This window comes from Dryobates pubescens, chromosome 30 (assembly GCF_014839835.1).
Source record: "Dryobates pubescens isolate bDryPub1 chromosome 30, bDryPub1.pri, whole genome shotgun sequence".
Classification (NCBI taxonomy): Eukaryota; Metazoa; Chordata; class Aves; order Piciformes; family Picidae; genus Dryobates; species Dryobates pubescens.
Window position 1 is genome coordinate 7,243,197 of NC_071641.1, and position 13,979 is coordinate 7,257,175.

The window sequence follows — 13,979 nt, forward strand, 5'->3', positions numbered from 1 at the left end:
GGTGGGTTTGTCAGACCCAAGGGCCTCTGATCCAAGTCCTTGGGTTTCCTGGGTACCTTCTTTTGCTTGTGTGAGCCGTCACAGAATCACAGAGCCCCAGCACAGTGAGGTTGGAAGAGACCTCTGGAGATCATCCGTTCCAAGCCTCCTGCTAAAGCAGGGCACCCACAGCAGTTTGCCCAGGGTCACAGTGGCCAGGTGAGGTTGGAATCTCTCCAGAGAAGGAGACTCCACAACCTCTCTGGGCAGCCTGCTCCAGGGCTCCAGCACCCTCACACCAAAAAAGTTTCTCCTCCTGTTCAGGTGGAACCTCCTGGGTTCCAGTTTGTGACTGTTGCCTCTTGTCCTGTCACTGTCACCACTGACAAGAGTCTGGCCCCATCTTCTTGCCCCCCACTCTAGCTCTTGCTGAGCATTGATCAGATCCCCTCTCAGGCTGCTCTTCTGCAGGCTAAACAGACCCAGACATTTTGTCCTCATAGAGATGCTATGGTCAGGGCAGGGATCCAAATCTCTACGTCAGCAATTCATAAGCACATGGGTGGTGCTCAGGTCATCCTTAAGCCCCTGCTGTGCCACCAAGCATGGCAGACAGGTTGTGAAGTCTCCTCTGGAGAGATTCCCAACCCAGATGGCCATTGTGATCCTGGTCAAGCTGCTGTGGGTGCCCTGCTTTAGGAGCAGTGTTAGACTGGGTGATCTCCAGGGGTCCCTTCTGCCCCCCACCATGCTTGGACGCGGGGATTTGGGCGAGTTCCAGAATTCCCTCCAGTGAAGCATGGCAGGCCACTGAAATCCACTGGTATCACTGCTGCTCTCTGACAAGGGAGTTATTGTATGCCTGGAAAGACCTAAACTGTGAAACAGAAAATGTCATTTCCAATTTCCACAGGGCTCCTGGCTGGGCACAGCTCTTAACCTCTGCATACACAGGCGAGCGCAGCGTGACGGGCAAGCAAGGCTCACCTGGTGTGAATACTTGCATGGAAGGACTGCTAAAGGAAAGCCAGTGCTGACTCATGGAACAGCCACCCAGAATCAGAACAAACACTTGCAGATGCTGTTTGAGGCAACCCATTGTCTCCACTCTGGCTTGAGCAAACAGCCAATCCTTGGCACGCTGCTGAGCCAGAGAACTTGCAATAAAATGATACAGCTGAACCCCAGCAGTTCATTGACATTTGTTGTCAGGATCTCTGCAGTTCTCTTTTGTTGTTGTTGTTGTTTATTACAGGCACCCTTGCTGCCCAGCTGGGTACCAACTAGCAAGCTGGCAAGGTCTGTCACCTTGCTGGGAGGAGGTCTGGGGCTTGAAGAGCAGCTGCCATAAAGCAGGAGCCGCTGCGGTGGCTCTCCTTCAGGATGTGTGCCACGTGGTGCCATGGATGGAGGGATCCCCAGTAGGGGGGAAACTTCCTTCTTAACCACAAGGCATCAGCCTGGCTTGGCACTGCCAGGCTGTTTGCCTGCACACTCAGTTTGAGGTGCCCGAGCACCTTGCCATGCGTGTCGGCCCTGGGCTTCGGCCTCGGCCGCGCTCGCTGGGTGCCTGGCAGCGCCTGGCTGCCCAGCCCCCACGCTATTAACAGGATTGAGCTAATTAGCTGCAAGCAGTGCTGTTCTCCCTCAGCAATGTAAAGGGTTTACTATTTTTGTCTGACTCTGGATGTTTTCTGTTCCCAGGGGATTAAGGTCACAGGGCACATATTTATTCGGACGCTGGAATTCTGACATCTTTTTTTCCATGACTTGGTTGGGAAGGAGGAGCCTTGGCCTTTCAAATCCCTCTTCTTTCCTCTCCCTGCTGCCTGGCTGCCTGCCTCCCTCCCTCCTCAACTCCTCTGGAAGGAGGATGTTTTTCACTTTCACTGGTGGTGCAGAGGCATTACCCAAACGTTCAAGGGAGGTGGTTCTACCCCTCTGCTCTGGTGAGAGCCCACCTGGAATACTGTGTCCAGTTCTGGAGCCCCTATTACAGGAAGGATCTGGACATGCTGGAGGTTGTCCAGAGAAGGGCCACAAGGATGATCAGAGGGCTGGAGCACCTCTCCTATGAGGACAGACTGAGAGAGTGGGAGATGTTCAGTCTGGAGAAGGCAAGGCTCCCAGGAGACCTTCTTGTGGCCTTCCAGTCTCTGAAGGGGGCTACAAGAAAGCTGGGGAGGGATGTCAGGCAGTGATAGGACTAGAGGGAATGGAAAAAATAGAAATGTGTAGATTGAGATGGGATGTCAGGAAGAAGTTCTGCCCCGTGAGGGTGGTGAGAGACTGGCACAGGTTGCCCAGGCAGGTGGTGGAAGCCTCCTGCCTGGAGGTTTTTGCAGCCAGGCTGGATATGGCTGTGAGCAACCTGCTGTAGTGTGAGGTGTCCCTGCTTGTGGCAGGGGGGGGTGGAACTAGATGATTCTTGAGGTCCCTTCCAACCCTGACAATTCTGTGATTCTGCAAATGCCTCCACTCTGAACACCTGCGGTGTCCACAGGCATGCAGAGAGCTGTGTGCTCACCTCATGAGCCTACCCTTGCTTATCTGCACACAGCAGAGTTTATTCTCACACACTGCTGAAGCTATGAGTTCCATATGTTGCTTGAAAGCAAGGATACTGCCTAGAAGGACAATTTGAGTGCCCTTCAGGAAACTTCTGCATGGGTACAACAACCTGAACCTCGTGCCGCTGTGGCATCTGGGGCGGCTCCAACACTTTGAGATGCAGCCTGAAAGCATTCCCAGCATAAAACACACCTCTGCCTGGCTGCATGGTAGCACACTCAGTGCCTTAAGCTGGGCTGCTGGGTTAAAAAAAAAAGGAGTAATTTTGCATCACTAGGTGTAAAACCAGGGGAACCTAAGCATCTTTGTTAGAGTTGCCATTATATGGCCATTAGTATTTCAGGACTGATTCCCTCTCGGTTCTTTGCTGCAGCTGCTGAGGGGATTAACTGCTCTTGTTCCATTTGATTTCTGCTGGGAAAAATATTGCAGGTTCTGAAGCATTTTCTTCTTGGGAGTGGTATTGTGACATTCATAAGGGGATACAATACTACCCAGGTGAGCACAACTCTGCTTTAGACATTCACCTCCTGCAGAACAACAGTGAGACCTGTGACGAGCCTCAGATTCTGCAGGAATCTCTTTGAGAGTCTCAAGCTGGCTCTTACAGCTATGCCTTCTGCTCTTCCTTTAAAGCTATACACATATTATTGTCTGTTTTGCCAGAGGAGCATAGCTACTGACCATCATCTTCACCTCATGTGCATTAATCTGCTGGTCATGCAGGCTCTAAACAGTGGAGGACCTCGCAAGAGGAACAGAGATTCTGAGCTGGGCTGCAGTAGCTTCTTGAAGGCTTTGGAGCAAGCTGGCTGACTGGGCCATGCTCCTGTCACCTGGATGAGGTATGCTGTGGAATCCATCTCCAGCTGAAATTTCCTGCAGGCTGATGGCTCTGGGCATTGCTGTGGCTCAGGTGAGAGGCAGCCAGGCATACAGTGGTGGATACCTCTGTGTCCATGGCAGAAGGAGTGAGTGCTGCCAAGTAGAGATGACTTTTAGCCATAAGTGATGGTCTACATGAACCTAGTGAAGAGCCAGGCAAAGCTCCATAGCTGCAAACTGCATCAGTTGGACGCTGATGCACAGAGCTGGGGACACAATGGGCTGAGAATGTTTCTAAGGTGGTTTCCTTGCTCTCAGAGGTGGATGGCAGACTGCAGTGATTGCTGCTGTGGGAGGGGCAGGGAGGTGCTAGGGCTGTCCTGTGCAGGAAGACCTTCAGAGAAAGCCCCTGGGATGGGGCAGCAGCTGCAGCCAGCAGCAGGCAGGGTATGTCTCATCTGGCCATTCCACAGCAGCTTTCACAGCGACTTTGGTGGCCCCAACCCAAGGATTAGCCCAGTGCTGGCGATTCACCAGCAGCACATTCGATGCTACCCTTCAGTCTGTCTTTCGCAGGCTCTGGCTGGGAATCTGGCACCTTACTGAGCTGAGCCCTGATTTTCTGTTCCTGCTAAAGCTCATCTTCAGTGGTGAAGTCATTTATAAATCATGACTCTTGTCCTCCCAGCTTCCCACACACTACAGTACACAGGTCAGCGGTCTTGAAAGCCTCCATCCATTCTGACTCTCTACTTCATCCACACTGTAAAAACATGCTGCAAAGTAAAGGCAGCTGGGTGAGGGAGACAGAGAAACACAGTCCACACTCAGCAATAACATTCCTCTACAGAACTCCACAGTGGGTTGTTTCTGTTTAATGAGTTTTCTAGATTAAGCTGAAGTCTGGGGAATTGTTATTATAAATGCCATATCCCATAAAAATATCTAAGGTCCTGGGAGAACAGGCACCAGATTAATCTATTTCTTTCCTGTTAGGTGGTTAGGTAACAGACTTTCTGTAGCAATGATATTTGCACTCTTACCCCATTCAGGCAAAGAAAAAAAAAAGGGCTCTGCTCCTCTGCACCTTCTCTGTCCCAGCCTCGTGCCACGGTGCAAAAGGGGTGTAAAGGCAGGTGGCTGGGTAACCCATAGGGTGTACACTAAAGACACTCCCTGTTTTGAGCTACATCAGGGCAGATGACATTTATCATAGAATCACAGAATCAATAAGGTTGGAAAAGACCTCAAAGATCATCAAGTCCAACCTGTCACCCAACACCTCATGACAACTAAACCAAGTGCCATGTCCAATTCCCTCTTGAACCCCTTCCGGGATGGGGACTCCACCACCTCCCTGGGCAGCACGTTCCAATGGCTAACAACTCTCTCTGGGAAAAACTTTCTCCTCACCTCCAGCCTAAACTTCCCCTGGCACAGCTTGAGACTGTATCCTCTTGTTCTGGTGCTGGGTGCCTGGGAGAAGAGATCAACCCCCACCTGGCTACAACCTCCCTTCAGGGAGTTGTAGAGAGCAAGAAGGTCTGCCCTGAGCCTCCTCTTCTGCAGGCTAAGCAACCCCAGCTCCCTCAGCCTCTCCTCACAGGGCTGTGCTCCAGACCCCTCCCCAGCCTCGTTGCCCTTCTCTAGACATGTTCAAGAGTCAGAGCATGAAGGGATGGAGAAGACCAGCCCATGAGGAGCAACTTGCACTTTGCCACCCCAGGCTCTGTAGCTCTCTCCAGCTTGTGCTCTGGGGAAGTACATCCCAGGACCTGGTCTCCACCTTACCACCATGTCCCACCACTCTGCTCTGCCACCCAATGCCTGAGGTTTGCTTCCTGGATTCGAGGAAAACCAGTTTTCCAGAAAAATCAGGGTGCAGGAAAAGAGCAGGATATATTACACCAGGATACCTGACAGCTTGTCACCAGCAGGGAAGGGTTAGGAGCCCCGTGGAGAGAGCAGAACTGGCCTAACCACAGGGACACACGCCCAGATTACATCATATTCTTTGCTTAAAAGCAATCAAATGCTGAGAAACGTTAAGTGCCTTAAATTATAAATGAGTCTCTTCCCGCTGTGAGATCTGTGTGCCAGCTGTTTGCTCATGAAACCTGGATAGCTGCAATCACCTCGGATGTGTCCGTGGTGGAGATACCCAGAGAAGAGGCTGAGCCCCATAGGTCCTCACCCACCTCTTTCTGCAGCCAGCAGCCACCAAACTGTGCCCCTGTTACCCTACTACAGCACCCAAAGGAGCACAACCCTTGTGGCCCTGATAGTGGGAACCATCTGGACCCTCCCAGGGTGGTGGGACCCTTTTATAGCACCAGTCCCCCCCAAGCAGCTCCTGCCCTAGCTGCTCTGGTTTGGTGGTTGGAGGCATTGCTCAGTATGTTCTGCTCCCTGTAACTCTCAACAGAAAATAGAATAGAATAAACCAGGTTGGAAGAGACCTTCAAGATTGAGTCCAACCTATCATCCAACACCATCTAATCAACTAACCCATGGCACCAAGCACCCTATCAAGTCTCCTCCTGAACACCTCCAATGATGGTGACTCCACCACCTCCCTGGGCAGCCCATTCCAATGGGCAATCACTCTCTCTGTGTAGAACTTCTTCCTAACATCCAGCCTAAAACTCCCCTGGCACAGCTTGAGACTGTGTCCTCTTGTTCTGGTGCTGGCTGCCTGGGAGAGAAAAGACCAACCCCCTCCTGGCTACAACCTCCCTTCAGGTAGTTGTAGAGAGCAATAATGTTACCCCTGAGTCTCCTCCAGGCTAAGCAACCCCAGCTCCCTCAGCCTCTCCTCACAGGGCTGTGCTCCAGACCCCTCATCAACTTCATTGCCCTTCTCTGGACAAGTTCCAGCAAGTCAACCTCCTTCCTAAACTGAGGAGCCCAGAACTGGACACAGGACTCAAGGTGTGGCCTAAGCAGTGCTGAGTCCAGGGACACAATGACCTCCCTGCTCCTGCTGGCCACACTGTTCCTGATGCAGGCTAGGATGCCATTGGACCTCTTGGCCACCTGGGCACACTGCAGGCTCATGTTCAGCCTACTATCAACCAGCAGCCCCAGGTCCCTTTCCACCTGGCTGCTCTCAGCCACTCTGACCCCAGCCTGTAGCACTGCCTGGGGTTGTTGTGGCCAATGTGCAGAACCTGGCACTTGGATGTGTTCAATCTCATGCCCTTGGATTCTGCCCATCTGTCCAGCCTGTCGAGGTCCCTCTGCAGAGCTCTCCTACCCTCCAGCAGACCAACTCCTGCCCCCAGCTTGGTGTCATCCACAAATTTATTGATGATGGACTCAATGCTCTCATCCAGCCCCAGCCAAGAGCAGCCTTCTGGGCATATTCTGTCCCCCACCACCACCCTCCTCTGCTCTGGCTTTGCTGTGAGGTCAGGACTGATTTGAAATAAAACCCCTGGCAATCTCCTGCAGACACACAGACACCATTTAATAGTTTGAAGTGAGCAGAGGGTGGCTAATCCTTCTCATGATGAAAATTGCTGGCCTTCTGGGATGGGGCATTCGGAAATGTCCATTAGGAGATTGCTCAGCAGAAAGCGTTAATTCTCTCTGTGTGCCACCACACGGCTCCCAGGACCCCAGGTGGCTTCCTGCTTTATTTCTTTGGGTTTAGGGACAAAATGGGTGGTTCTACCAGGCATAAATTTCAACACAGTAACTACAGCTTTTCCAAAGCCACAGATGCAGTTGCACCCATTGCAGTGTCTATTTTCTGAACACACTCATGCCCAGCAAGCTCTGCTTTCTCCTCTTGCTCTTCCCCCCACTAACCCCACGATGTTCTGGGCTTTGGGGGTTTTTGCTACCCCTTTGTATGAAAATGCAGGGTTGATACCATGCCAGCAGAGCTGGCTGCTTCTCTTTGTCCCCTAAAGCTCTCTTTGTCTGCTGTTTCAGTAGGTTCAGCACTCAGCTTTCCTCTGTACTCGGTACCAGAGCTGGAAGAACTGGTGCAGTTCAGAAGCTGTTTGAGTGTTAACAGTGCTCTGGGAGATGGTTATGTAGGGGAGTGCCCAGTGGTTAGATATTTATACCTTGTTCTCTCTGATCTGTTCCATATATTTATATAACTTCCATATCACACCTTAGTTGATTAGATGGTGTTGGATGATGGGTTTGACACGATGGTCTCGAAGGTCTCTTCCAACCTGGCCTATTCTATTCTATTCTATTCCATTCCATTCCATTCCATTCCATCCCATCCCATCCCATCCCATCCCATTCTATTCTATTCTATCCCATCCCATCCCATCCCATCCCATCCCATCCCATCCCATCCCATCCCATTCTATTCTATTCTATCCCATCCCATCCCATCCCATCCCATCCCATCCCATCCCATCCCATCCCATCCCAGTACATCTCTAAAGCCTTCTCACAGCAGAGACTGGGACTAAGCTTCAGCAATCAGAAAACCAACCCAGATGATCACCAGCACACAGGGACAGAAAGTGAGCTGTATTTCAGCCTGTGCAGCTCTGCAGGTCCCTGCTCACCCCAGCACCTCCATGGTTCTGTCAGTGACAGAAGGCAAGATGCAGCCCATGAGTGATACCTTGAGGGGAACATTTCTCTGCCTCTGAACATCAAGGGCCTCATGAATTTTCTTGAGTCTGAGGAGGTTCAGACTTGGGGAATTCGAGGTGAGTCAGAAGAGTGTTGTATGTTTGTTGACTGATGTTCACTGTGTTGAAGCAGTGTCCTGGTCTGACTACACTATCACCTAGAAAGTGTGCACCAAATGATCCTTGGGGTCCCTTCCAACCTGGCATTCTGTGGTTCTGTGATAGCTTCTGGTGAGCCTCTCCTGCTGGCTCTGTTGTGAGACTCCGGCACACAGCCCTGTCCTCACAGCCCTGGCAGAAGAGCAGAGCTTGGAGCCCTCAGGGGAACGGAAAACCCCTGTGGCACCTCCTGCATTTATGGCCATGTTGGTTCTTCTCAGTGGTGCCTAGGACAAAGAGCAAGAGGCACAAACTGGAACCTGGCAGGTTCCATCTGAACAGCAGGAGAAAATTCTTTGCTGTGAGGATGCTGGAGCCCTGGAGCAGACTGCCCAGAGCAGTTGCAGAGTCTCCTTCTCTGGAGAGATTCCAAACCCAGCTGACCACTGTGATCCTGGGCAAGCTGCTGTGGGTGCCCCTGCTTTAGTAGGGGGGTTGGTCTGAATGATTTCCAGAGGTCCCATGCTGGGATTCTGGCCTAAGCCAGGCTGTGTGGACTGAGTTGTTGCCCCCTGCTAGAGTCTCTGACACAGCTTGGGCACTGTGGTCAGAAATCATCTGAGCTGCAGTATGACATATGGCATGCTGGGGCTGCAGCATCAGCCATTAGTGCACCTGAACAGCCTGACAGGAGACTTGCAGCCTTTTGTGGCATAAATTGTGCCTGACCTGTAAAACCCAGCTGACCACTGTGATCCTGGGCAAGCTGCTGTGGGTGCCCCCGCTTCAGCAGAGGATTGGACCGGATGACCTCCAGAGATCCATTCCCAACCTCACCATGTTGGGATTTGGGGATTCTGTGACTAAATTGCCACCCCAGCCACATCTCAACTGGATAAATAAATGGTGCTGCAGCTTCCCAACACCACAGGCCCGACCTTTCCCAATTCCTGTTGTTCGGAACGTGGCTTCCTGCTCCAGAGGGTGAACAATGCTGGGAATGGCGCGCGTGACTTCCCGGGCACTGTCCTCCTACCTGACACTGCTTGCAGAGGGTCAAGACCAGGCGACAAACAGTTGTTTTTGCCCTGCTCCAGGAAGAGCCACGTGTCACTTGCAGGCGAAACACCCCGAGACATGCAGTCTGTGCGGTGCTTCAGGATCCCTCAAGCAGCGCTTGCGAGGCGCGGGCTGCTCATCAGCTGCACCACGGGAACTCTGGGGGTGGCCTTCAGCACTGGAATAGCAAAGCAGATGGATCTATCCAGAGCTCAGTCCGCTGAAAGGAAGACAATCAACATGTGAGACACACAGATGTGGAAGGCTGTACCAGAAAAAAGTTGTTTTCTGCAGCAAGGTTAGAGCCAGAGGTTGCAAACGCTGTTTGTTTGTTTGGCTCCCACGGCCATATTTCGTTTGGCCTAAGTTTAAAAAGGAAACAGCTCTCTGCTAATCTTCATTTGGTGAGTGACTGCAAGAACAGACTTTGGAGTGTGTTAGGTTAGGTTACCCCTCAGTTACTGTAGGAATTCAGCGAAGTTTCCCATGGCAATGTGTGAGATCTGACACTGCAGAGCCCTCGAAGATTTATTGCCCACCAGAAACTGACAGCAGCGCTCAGGCTGCTGGAGGAGCACTTGTGGAATGCAGGGTGGGAAGGAACAGCAGCAGCATGGCAAAATGAAGCTTTAATGAAAGGCATGATTAGTCAGCAGGCTCCAGGAAATGCAGTAACAGGCACATCACTGCCTGTGCCTCCCAGCTCAGGCCCATACCACACTGCGGGCTGGGCACCCAGCAGGTGAAGCATGGTGCCAGTAACTCCAGAGTGCTGGTCTAGAGAATGTATTGCTGGAAAAGCATTTGGAAGATGAAGAAGAGCTCTTTCTCCCTGTCTGGCCCTCTCACGTTAGCTAGCTCCAAGGTCTGCAGAGCATCCCTGGGCAGTGGCGTGCCTCAGGCCAGGAGCTGCAGCAACACTGAGGAAAGGCAGAGAGTAACTCATAGAGTCACAGAATCACAGACTGGGTTGGCTTGAAGGGGCCTTTCAAGGTCATCTAGTCCAACCCCTCTGCAGCCAGCGGAGACATCTGCAGCTGGAGAAGGTTGCTCAGAGCCCCAAACAACCTGATCTGCAATGGTTCCATCTCCCACCTCTCTGAGCAACCTGAGCCAGTCTCTTACCACCCTCAGTATCAAACATTTCTTTCTTGTCCCCAGTCTGCATCTCCCTCTTTGAGTTTAAACCATCATCCCTTGTCCTGTCACAACAGGCCCTGCTAAAAACATTGTCTTCATCTTTCTCACAGGCCCCCAGAGCACTTGAGGTGGAGAGAGTGAATGCAAGTGCCTTCAGTAAGTGATGAATTGCACAGTGAGCAGCTACAGCAATCACCAACACTGAGTGGCAAAGGGTGCTTAGTAACCTTTCTGCAGCTGCCTGGCCTGGAGAATGACTGATGTGTGCCAGGGTCACTGTGTAGGCACCACAAACACCCAAGGGTAAGAGAAGGAGAGAGAAGGGAAGAATGGGGAGGAGAGAGTATTCACTTCTCTCTGTTCAGCTGGTGGAGCTGAAGATCATAGCAACAGGGAGTCGTGGAAAGATTTGGGTTGGCAGGGACACCTCCTGCCAGACCATGCTGCTCAAGGCTCCATCCAGCTTGGCTTGGAACACTGCCAGGCCTGGAGCCTCTACAGCTTCTCTGGGCGACCTGGTCCAGTGCTTCACCACCCTCACGGGGAAGAATTTCCTCCTAATGTCTGATCTCCATCCAGCTTCTTCCAGTTTGAAGCCATCACCCTTTTTCTTGTTACACACAACCAACAGGATGAACTACCAATCATGAACTTTTCTCTTTGTTCAAGATAGTCTAGCTGGAGACTCTCTAACTAGCTGGATATTACTGAAGAAGCCATCTCAGTGGCACTGACCAAGCAACCCCTCCCTGGGAGCCCGTGGAGCGCAGCTGGGTACCCTGCTCTGCCTGCTGCACTAGCACACAGATGTTTGCTCGCTGTTGAGGCACATTTCCTTCATCTTAGTCCTGCAGGAAGGTGTCCCTGGGAGTGCCACACATTGGGGCTGGCCCAACAGAGAGCACAACCCCACACCAGTGCTTTGATCAAAGTCTGAAGTCTGTGTGGCACTGAGCCACCGAGGAGAGGCTCAGGAACCACAGACAGTCCTGGTCACTGCTCAGCAAAGTGACTCCAAATCTGGGCTCATCACATCAGTGTCCCTGACTGCCTCACAGGAGGGGTTCTTACAAGGGAACAGAAAGGACTGGGACTGTTACCTTTGTGTGCCAAGCAGAAAGCAAATAGTAAGAAATAAAGTATGCTCAGGAAGTACCTGCTGGGGGTTTATATCAATGTCCTTCTCTCTTTCTCTAATAGCCTCATTTACTTTTTTCTTCCACAGTGTTGGCATTCGTGTTTGAATCCCACAGAAACCAACTGCTGCTAACTGTCTTGGCCAACAGATTTGATTATTATTATTTTCTAAATGTGCTCAGATCATCCTGTGAATCTGGAAGATGCTGGACAAAACCAAGCCCCTTGGCTCATGCCAGCGACAGAGCTGGTTGCTGTGTGCAGGAGCTCTCCAAGCCACGCAGGCTGCTGCACTTCTGCCGTCCCAGGAAAGCTTCACACGTTGGTGGCTGGGGTCATTGTGTGCCAAAAGGAGACTCAGAGAAGTGTCTCCTTTGTACTGTCGTCATCCTGAGGTGCACCTCTCCTATGAGGACAGATTGAAGGAGTTGGGGCTGTGCAGTCTGGAGAAGAGAAGGCTCCCAGGTGACCTCATTGTGGCCTTCCAGTATCTGAAGGGGGCTACAAGAAGGCTGGGGAGGGACTGCTCAGGATCTCAGGCAGTGATAGGACTAGGGGGAATGGAATGAAGCTGGAGGTGGGGAGATTCAGGCTGGAGGTGAGGAGGAAGTTCTTCCCCATGAGAGTGGTGAAGCCCTGGAATGGGTTGTCCAGGGAGGTGGTTGGGGCCCCATCCCTGGAGGTGTTTCAGCCCAGGCTGGATGAGGCTCTGGGCAGCCTGATCTAGTGTGGGGTGTCCCTGCCCATGGCAGGGGGGTTGGAACTAGATGATCCTTGTGGTCCCTTCCAACCCTGACTGATACTATGATACTGTGATATCCTGGACCTCACAGGCATTGGAGTGTTCTGTGGTGTTTTGCAGAGGGCACTGGAACAGTGGTATAAGGCCTGGCAGCTGCAGAGAAACAGGGCAGCTGGCTGCTGCTAAAGGGGTGGATTTACAGCCACTGAGCTTTATGTCCACGCATGCCCCTCCTGTTCTGTGAGATCCTTGTACCTGTGGACTTTGTAACTGCCCAGTGAGAGAGCGTTGCTGCTCTAGGCAGCAGCACAGGTCCAAACGTCACCGTTTGTCCTTCCACCAGCTGCTGCACCACCACCTGCAGCTGCAGGAGTGTTTCTCCACCACCAGCCTCCCAGGGTCATGCTGGGAGAGCTGCAAGAGGAGCAGTGGGGCAAGGAATGTGCCCAGCTGCAGGGAGCTGAGGGGAGGAAGAGCAGCAGGAGAGGTGGCGGTGGGGGTTTTCCCCGGAGAACACAGCGATTCTTGTTGCTCTTCAAGGATGAGAAGGAAAGCCCCTGACTGTACACCCCACCTGTAACTGGGACTGCCCTGACAGGCTGCCCGGAACTTGTGGCCTTCTGGAGTGGCCATAAAGCACAGGGCAAAGATAAAAGCCAGAGATTAGAGTGAGTATTGAAAGGAAATAAATATTTAAGGATTCAGCCTGAAGAGCTGCTTTCAAGCGCACTTTGAGGTTTGTGCTACTGCCAGACCTCTGCTCTGGGAGTCCAAACTGCACAGCGAGTGCAATTTCCAGTGCCTGGGGTGGGCATTCATCCTGACACCAAAGGTGCTGGCATTCTGAAGGGCAAAGCTAATGATAATCAGCTACATTAAAGCAAACATCTCTATCCAGTTTCCGCAGTCCCTGAGCAGCTGAAGGAAATAGAATCTCCTTGAGGATACTACTCTGTGATGTCCCTTCTGATTTACTCCTACTTCTGTGTGCTTAGCATAAGAGAAATCATCTCCTACTCTGCACAAGTGAATATTGTCTTTGTTGTTGTTGTTGTTGTAAATCAACCTCACTCAAACCCCCGAGAACAGCAACATCAGAACAATTCCAAGCACACTGGAAGACATAGTGGTGCACCTGGACACTTTCTCAGACAACAGAGTCAGTAATTACCTTTCATTCATTTATTGCTTGAGAGTTGCTTTGTTTTACAGGCCATAGCATTGACTGTCACTGGACTTTGTGCTGGCTGGGGTAAGGGCTGTCCACTCTGGGAAATACAAAGAATCTTCTCAACTGTGACACAGAATCCCAGCACCGTGGGGGTTGGAAGTGACCTCTGGCCGAAATAATTGGAGCCTGGCTACAAAGCTTTGCTGAAATCTGCTCGTCTTTCAGCTGCAGAGTTCCATCTCAGAGCTGTCCCACTGCTCACAGCTCCAGGTGCTTTGCAAGCAAAGGCCACCTCTGAAGTCTCTGAAGGAAGAACTAGCCTGGAGGAATGTGCCTTCCTGGTGATAGATTCAACAATGTCCTGGTAGTCCAAGGAAAGGCTGGTAGTGGTACAGGCAGCTTCTCTCCTGCCTGGACAGGTAACCACAGGAGAGCTGAGCAGCACTTGTGGAATGGGACTGGAAAGCAAGGGCCCCCTTGCTAGCAGCCTGAGCTCAGGCTCATCAGGCAGGTGGCATGTTTGGCTTGTCAGCCTTCAGAAAATGTCAGTGTCGTTTAATGTGGCCTTGTCTGAGCAGAGCCACTGCCTGCACAGAGCCCTACCAAGCTGCTGAGCCTGCTGGGGGCAAGCCAGCAAGGAGCCCAGGAA